The 7,250-nt window shown below is 49.1% G+C and overlaps 1 long non-coding RNA gene across 1 annotated transcript in view; it reads left to right on the top strand.

Moving 5' to 3' along the window:
* Positions 1 to 7,250, top strand: part of LOC125759280 (uncharacterized) — a 104,140-nt gene that overhangs the window by 26,939 nt on the left and 69,951 nt on the right. The window lies entirely within an intron of this gene.

Here is a 7,250-nt window from a genome sequence, read left to right as displayed (position 1 = left end):
CCAAGCATTCCGTATACATTTGGTGAACCAGAGAAGCCGATATATAAAAGCAAAAAGGGACAAAGAAAGATTACGATCGGACGATCGCTAGAGTTCAACTGAATTTTTACTTCAGACATGTGATATATACAGTGATAACAACAGAAAAAATGGACTGTTTGGCGGCGTAATGCTCTCGTGGAAGGTACAACAGACGGATCGGTAAGGTAGTCAGATAACAAGGCAAGGGGTGGGTCCTGGCGCTCTTCCGAAACCATGTCAGTGGAGCTGAGCGGTGACAAAGTGGTAAAGATGGGTCATAGAGAAGCCACGTCTGGTGTCAGTGGTGAGCGGGAGAGCGCATCAGCGTCTGCGTGCTGGCGACCGCAATGATATACGACACGAATATCATACCCACGCCGCACACTGACATTCGACCGATTTTGGCCCAACGTTCGCAGCAACATTGGCCCGACGTCGGCAAACCACGCTCGCGCTCCTTTCACCCAAATCAGCCCGATGTGTCGGCTAGCCGGCGTTAAGCTGATACGAGCTTGCCGACATTCGGCCGGCGTGGGCTAGTCAGCGTCGGTCCGATATGGGCCTGCCGTTATTGAGCCGACGTTGGAAAGCCCTCATGGGGCCTATGTAAGCTAGTCGATACTGGCGTGGTGTCGGCCCCGGCGATGTTGGGAATCCCCCTGTGTGATCATTAGCACAATTTATTATTGTGTTTTAGCGGTGACGGTTTACCGTGTGGTAAGTACTTTATTACTGTACCGTCTTTGTACGTAACTAGTTTGGCGACCCCTCCGGAACTTCAATGTGTACGTCAACTGGATTAGAAAGGCTGATACGCATATAATAGAGTAAAACGGCTGCGTGCTGACCATGGCAGTACAGCATTACCGCAGTTCCTGTACCATAAGCCAGCAGTACTACAATAGCCTATTGGCAGCTCGACGGCATTCACCGACTCGCCACCATGGGCGCTGTACTTAAAGGGGCCCTGCGACACAATTTGAGCATGTCTTTTTCATCGGTTCTTCTGGTACTGTGGAATGCACCGATATTGTTGCGCAAGTGGCAACGCCGAAATCGAAGCGGTTATAATTTTAATTCACGGGATAAACTACCTTCATTTCGCACTATGGCGACACACATCGGCTATTTCTGTTACAGGAAGTGACGTGATGTCATGTGACAGTGACGACAAAGGCCGTTCGTTTTTGATTGGCTTGACGCGACACGTGACGTGCAATATTCATATGGTGGAAGCTAGGCCTTATTATGGAGGCCTAAGAGGAACAAAACCCTTTTTTATGCTTTCTCAGAAACAAATGATTCCTGTTTCTATGTGATATATTTTCAAAACAACGAACACGACGCTAGGTGCGCTGCGAAATGTTAATCATACGATACTCTTCCGCGTTTTGTATTTTGCGGCATCGAGCGACACCGGCCACACCGGCACCTGCGAAACACGCAACGCTCAGTTCGGCACGATGCTGTCAACTAAAAAAAAATTCTAAACGCTTACCGGCCGACGCCTTCCGCGTCATCGGGCGTAGCGTTTCGTCTGGGCCCATGGAGCCATCTTCGCGTTGCGCGGGGCTCAGCGACGCACTTTCAATTTTCAATGGCGTGCACGACATGCAAGCAATCGCTGCGTCGCAAGAGCTCGCGCTCGAGGTCTGTTTGGTCTTCCACACTCATTTTGTGCACTGCACAACAAACCATGGGAGCGTCTGATAGCTGACACACGTGGTCTGTCGTAAGCATGGTAACAACGCCGTCAAAAAGAGGGGTAGCAATGTACTGTGTGAAGGCCACCATGCGGTGACATTTCCGGTATGTCTTTATAAGACGCGCGCGGTGATTGGAACCGGTCTTTGACGTCAGCGGGAGAGTGAAATTCGAAAAAAAAACGTTTCTCGTCGTCGTCTGCTTGAGTTTTGAACTTTGAGGACTAATAACTTCACTTTTCGTGCACCAATTTGCATAATTCTTTTTGCGTTCGTCTCGGCATTCATAACTACACGCATCTGCGGTGCTAAATAAGGCAGTCACAAAAGTGTCGCAGGGCCCCTTTAATACTTCGTAGAAACAACGATCGCTCCATGGGGTTGTGTGTGTGCTATTGAGACCCATAATTGTGTGGAACCGTGCAAAGCCGAGAAGGAAAATCAATATTTTCTCCACAACAACTAAAAAGTGTGCAAGACCGAGAAGAAAAGTCAATATTGTCTTCACAACAATTAAAAAGCGTGAAAGGCCTGCTGCACAAACTACGCATGCTTCTGGGTGATAAAGGAGCATCAGATTTGGAAGGTCATAAACACTTAGTTCACAGATATGTACACACACTAGCAGTTCTGGAATAATTTCGCCATCAATGAATACCTAAACATCCGTAGATACCATAGCCATCATCTAAAAAGACTCCAAAGCCACTGTATTCCTGAGGAAAGGCAGGAAAATCTTGATCGACAATGGGGTCAGGCGGAGTGTTACAATCTCTTCAATTTTATTCACGACACCTTCAAAATAAATATTTCAAGAACTAGAATGGGAAAAAATAAGACTAAGAATTAACGGCGAATATCTCAGCTACTGGCATTTTGCGGACGATATCGCGCTTTTCAACTATGAAAGTGACGATTCGCAATACATAATCCAAAATATAAATGAAGGAAGCTGTAAAGTAGGGTTACAGATGGACATGCAGAAAACAAAGGTAATGCTAGGCGTACCGGTGAAAAGCGCGAGATTAAGAGTGGCAACCAGACTAGAAAAGTATGTATAAGAGCAGCATATTCATCGAGGGAGTCCCTCGGTGTTTAAGAAATTTACCAAGGAATACTTTTGGGTTTGTCCGTAATTGTTAGGCATTCGTTACACAAGACCGGCAATTTAATTACCACTATCCCTGAACCGAAAATTTACAATTTTGCCAGTCATAACTTACGGGAGAGAAGCATGAATAAAAGCACGACTGCAGGGGACGAGGGAAATGTGGCTAGTGCTATCACAAGATTCATTGGACTCTGCATCTGAACAAGATAGACACGAACGCAAGCTCCACTATTCTCAAGGTAACATTGCAACGGAAAGGAGTCGTGCATGGAAGCCCCTCACGTGGTCCTGTTGGATCGGTGAGAACACGAGCGAATAAAAAATGAAAGCGCATCACAGCAAGAGACTACCCAAAGAAGGGCAGATGCGCGATCAGAACAAATAACAAAATCACATGTCTGATCCCTCTGTCATAGGAATCGGTATAACATGAAAGCGAAACGTATCTTCACAGACGTAGTTGAGCGTTTGTTGTGCATTCTGTCGGCCCAAGGGCGAAGGTATGAACCCTATAGCAACAAGTTGTAATGTCACAGGAAGAACGGCAAGCAGCTCGAAATTTCTAACGCGCTGCTCAAGCAGAAAGGACGCACGGAACGAACATACACAGAGTGAGCGCGAGTTGTAATTATTTCTCTTTGAGCAGCGCGCTCCTTTCGCACAAGTGGTCGCTGCAGTGAGCGAAGCGACCTTCGTGCTCTCAACGCAAACTTGCGGTGAGAGCAAGAACAGATAGACCTTCGAGAACGGCTTTAATAACATTCGGCGGCGGAAGAAGAGGGCTTGTACTTTGCGACGATGACGCAGTTCTGGCCTCGGGAACTGCGCCATTTAGTTTTCCGTGTCGGTTGCAGATGAACGTGGACGCATCGGGGAGAGCGAGCGACGACGAGGAGAAGGATAACGACCGTCAGAAGCTGGTCGAAGGCTTCGTCACGGGAAGGGGCAACTCGAGGTCTGAAGCGTAGGAGAACATATGGCTGTAATCAGGTGCGCATTGGTCGTCTCGCGAATGTAGTGGTCGGCGACGGCACAGGCGTGCAACGTGTCCGGGTAGACCGCATGAAAAGCAGATTGGCCGGTTGTCGGCTGTGCGCCAAGGATTGGCGACTCGATGGAGCGGAGGTCGTGGCGGCATCGTGGCGTAAGCAGGAGTAGACAACGGAGGAGGCACGCGGAACGTCTGTCGTCGTGGTCGTGCTGCTGCTTCGGCGTACGTCAACGGTGCGGTGGCTCGTGGCGGCAGCTCTGGTGGAAGGACCTCAGACACTTGGTCTTGTATGAGGCGGTGTAGTGCGGGAATGAGCGGCGTACTTCGCGCAGGCAGGTTGGGGATGAGTGAGAGCTGGCGAGCAACTTCTTCGCGCACAAAAGCTTCAATCTGCGAGAGAAGTACGGGATCTTGCGAGGGAGTTAAGCCGAACAACGATTCCTGATGTTGGACAGGGCGGCGGGTGACGAGGCGTTGCCGGCGGAGCTCGTCATAGCTTGGCACAGCTCAATGACCCGGGCCCTTCGAAGATCAGCATCTGGAATGCGTCCTCGTCTATGCCCTTCAAGATGTGCTTGATTCTATCCGCCTCGGCCATGGTCGCATCGACGTGTTTGCACAGGCCGATGACGTCCTCAATATAGCTGATAAATGCCTCACCAGGTTGCTGAGAGCGCGATTGCAGGCGCTGTTCCGCCCGAAGCTTGCGGACAGCAGGACGGCCGCAGACTTCGCTGAACTTAGCCTTGAACGCGGTCCAGGTGGGAACGTTGGATTGGTGGTTCCGAAGCCACAAGTGAGCAATGCCGGCGACATAAATACCGACAGTGGCCAGTTTCATGGCTTCGTCCCATTTGTTGAGGACACTCACGAGTTCATAGGTAGAAAGCCAGTCGTCGACGTCGTGGTCATCAGTGCCGCTGAATATTGGAGGGTCCTGCTAACGGACCGCGCCGGAACATGCGATGGCCTGCGGAGCAGGTAGATGCGGGCTTGTGTTAATTTCGGTGGTCATGGTGGCAGGTAGAGTCCGGCTGCGCAACTCCAGGATTGTTAGAAGACCTAGCAACCTCCACCAAATAATATAAAAAGCTGAGACACGGCGTCGACAAGAGAAACTGTAATATGACAGAGTATTGATCCGTAAGCCTAGCCAGCGCCAACAGCAACAACGTTCAGCACGAGCTGCTGCTGTGTAGCGCTGACGATACGACTGTGTAGCTCTTCAGGGTGCACTTCTTCATCACAATTCTTTCAAGTATTTTTGTAATTGCAGTAGTTGTGTACACATCGTGGTCTGACGGCATGTCGACAACACGGGCGTTCAAATGGTAACTTATGGTCTAACGTAACGTCAACACTCGCGTTACAGCACATACGTCAGTATTATCCCAGCGAAGTGCACTTTACGGTTTGATGACGTGAACATCATACGTAAGTTTCGTTAGCGTATTCCTCCGGGGTCGAGCAACGCTTGAATATAGCTTGCTGAATCATATAGGAATACAAATGTAATGTCAATTGCACTCCTATAAAAGCAGAGCGAACACTGGAACCAGAGACATTAACGTCACATGACGCCTGTATCGTAGGAGTACATACTATGTAGTGTTTATCGCTTTGTTATAACATTTGATATCCAGCACAACAACCACAATGGACATGCTACACAGAATACACACAACCCTACAGAGACGAGGCGCGTCTTCCCCGCACCTCATCCGAGTCTAGACAGGAAACAAGTACCTGCATACCGACAGCTACAAACAAACTCCTACCCAAATCCTGTGCACCTCCACAGGAGCTACCCACACCTGTACCCGGACAACAAATGCAAACCATGCACAACAGAAAGGGCTTCGTATAAACATATACTGTGGGAATGTCCGAACCTATCAAGAAGTTCTCCTGAGGTCCTCCGGGAGCGGTGGCGGCTAGTGCTGCTCAGCTCGGAGGTCGAAGACCAAAGGTGGGCTATCCAGCAGGCCAGGGAGGCTATAGGGAGACGTCTCCTGGTGTCTACCTGTGCGATCTAGCCCGGACCACAAACATGCCGGATCTTGTAATAAAGTTCATTCACTCACTCACTCGCATTCGTCGGGTCAACGCTGACGGTGTCGGTTTTTCTTAACGCTGTCGCATTTAATTACCAATGTCTGTTCTCGCCGTTCCTGGGTAGATATAAACTGTCAGTCACCCGTGGCGCATACCCGGACTGTGTTTATTAGAATATTACAAAGCAAATAGCCAACACTGGAACCACAACTCACGTTCGGCAAACACCACCACCACTACTGATGCTAGGAAACCCTTCATGTATTACGTTTATCTACAGTCTGCACCGCGTGGCTGCTGGCTGACGATCATTTCAGCATCTTTGTCAGCGCTTGTTATTTGTCTCCTACTATAAAATCACCAGGCATAACAAACGGTATGTCTGCCCGCTATCGACCCCTACGACGTGTTCTGTAAAATATGCAATGTCTGTTGTGGCCGTTTCTGGGCGTATATGGAATGTGAATCACGCTTGGCGCATATCGGCGTACCACATGCCCCGACACGGTGGTCTAGTAGTTATGGCGCTCGACTGCTTGCCTGAAGGTCACGGGATCGAATCCCGGCTGCGGCGGCTGCATTTTCGATGGGGGCGAAAATGGTTGAGGCCCGCGATTTAGGTGCACGTTAAAGAACTCCAGGTGGTCTAAATTTCCAGAGCCCTCCACTACGGCGTCTCTCAAAATCATATCAGATATTTATAATATTATTAAAACATTCAGAGTGTTTCCCAAGACTACGCTTCCGCAATGTGTGCGAATGGCGACACTGTCGGTGAAAGTTCATGGATAAGCAAGCCTCTTCGTGAACCGCAATCACAGTATAAAGCAACTCTACGTTACATATGCTGCTGAAAGGGTTGTTCTGCCACTTTTGATGGGCAGGCCGTGCTTTCCAGAAGGCAGAAGGCGGCAGAACTACTATAGAACAAACTCAAGCAATAAAATAGCAATAAGGTGCCAGGAGCTCCACTGTTTAACTAGTCTTCGCGCTGTTCAGTCAGAAAAGCTGCTTAATTTTTTTTTATATAAATGGGCCTTGCACCACGCAACGATTTAAGAGTGTTGACACCACCTCCATGCTCAAATATGAAAGTCACATCATCATCACAATCAAGACCCTCGGATTCGGCCAGTGGGTTTTGGCCACAGGGTTCCATCACGCGCGTTCGGCCATGGCAGCGTTCCGAGCACCGCTTCGGGTTCTGCACCGGCATCCCTTTACAAGTAAGCGAATACATTTTGTTAATAAAATACGTTGCTTGCCTAGTTGGTTCGTAATCTTCAAAATTGGATGGCGTGAGAATGAACAGGACAAAGAAGGCACACAGCTACACAGGACAGGAGCTGTCATGTGCATCTGTGTTCCT

The sequence above is a fragment of the Rhipicephalus sanguineus genome, chromosome 7, assembly GCF_013339695.2.
Source record: "Rhipicephalus sanguineus isolate Rsan-2018 chromosome 7, BIME_Rsan_1.4, whole genome shotgun sequence".
Lineage (NCBI taxonomy): Eukaryota > Metazoa > Arthropoda > Arachnida > Ixodida > Ixodidae > Rhipicephalus > Rhipicephalus sanguineus.
This window is presented reverse-complemented; position numbering and strand designations above follow the sequence as displayed.